Source organism: Octopus bimaculoides, chromosome 7 (assembly GCF_001194135.2).
Source record: "Octopus bimaculoides isolate UCB-OBI-ISO-001 chromosome 7, ASM119413v2, whole genome shotgun sequence".
Classification (NCBI taxonomy): domain Eukaryota; kingdom Metazoa; phylum Mollusca; class Cephalopoda; order Octopoda; family Octopodidae; genus Octopus; species Octopus bimaculoides.
This window is the reverse complement of record NC_068987.1, coordinates 104,492,277-104,493,403: the sequence shown is the minus strand read 5'-3', so window position 1 is coordinate 104,493,403 and position 1,127 is coordinate 104,492,277.

Here is a 1,127-nt window from a genome sequence, read left to right as displayed (position 1 = left end):
AAAAATAGACATTATTTTCCATCTTACTGTTAGTTTTATTTCATTTTGAAAATTAAAAATTTATTTTATGGTTTATAACTGTTTATATTTTGAATTACGTATATGTGGGGGCCACCAAAATCATTTAATTTGTGTAGAACCTCGATGGGTCTTAATCCTGCCATAATACTCCACATATCTGCTGATGTACCGTAATCAAGGCTGTAATATTTTGACTGTTCTTTAATATTTTGCTATCAGTGACTATTATCGTACGTAACGGATCTCTTATACGTAATACGGACGCATTAGACATCGGGTAATTTTTAAATAAAAAATAGGCTCATTTATACGCCGGTTAATACGGTACTGCAATTGAGGATAACTTGAAAACATGTACCAAATTTTCACTAACAGTTTCCAGTTCCTATGTCATTGAAAGCATATACTGACACCGTCTTCGCTCGTCCACCCTTGATCCAGTGGGGCACCTATGATGTAAAGATGATACAGGACTCCACCAGCTCTGGCAAGAACTCCAGGTGAAACAAAACACGATTACGCCATCCAAGTATCAAACACTCAATATTCTGATCAAGTGCGGAATATATATATATATCTGTGTGTGTGTGTGTTTGTGTGCACGTGTGTGCGTGAGTGTGTGTGTACATTTGCATATATATATGTGAATATATATGTGTGTGTGTGTATATGTATTTATACACACACACAGACGCACATTCATACACATGTATACAATTTTCTATGTGCACAGTTAAATGTACGATTACTACTGATGTGTTTAAAGTTCCACGTAGAGTATATCATCAAGTCTACTTCCGGTATAATGCCGCTGTTACAACTGTGCATAAATCCAATAAATTGTCTCCTTGATGAGCAATTCAATTTCAACAAGCAATTGCAGAAGATGCAATGAGTCACAATGGTGAAACGTACGTAAGGAACAACTTACATACGCTGCATCATGTCCATTTTTTACTTTTTACATTTGTGAGTGTGTGCGTGTGTGCGTGTATGTACATGTATATGTGTACATAAATATATATATATATGTGTGTGTGTGCGTGTGTGTGTGTATGTATGTATGTATGTATGTATGTATGCATGTATATATATATATATATATA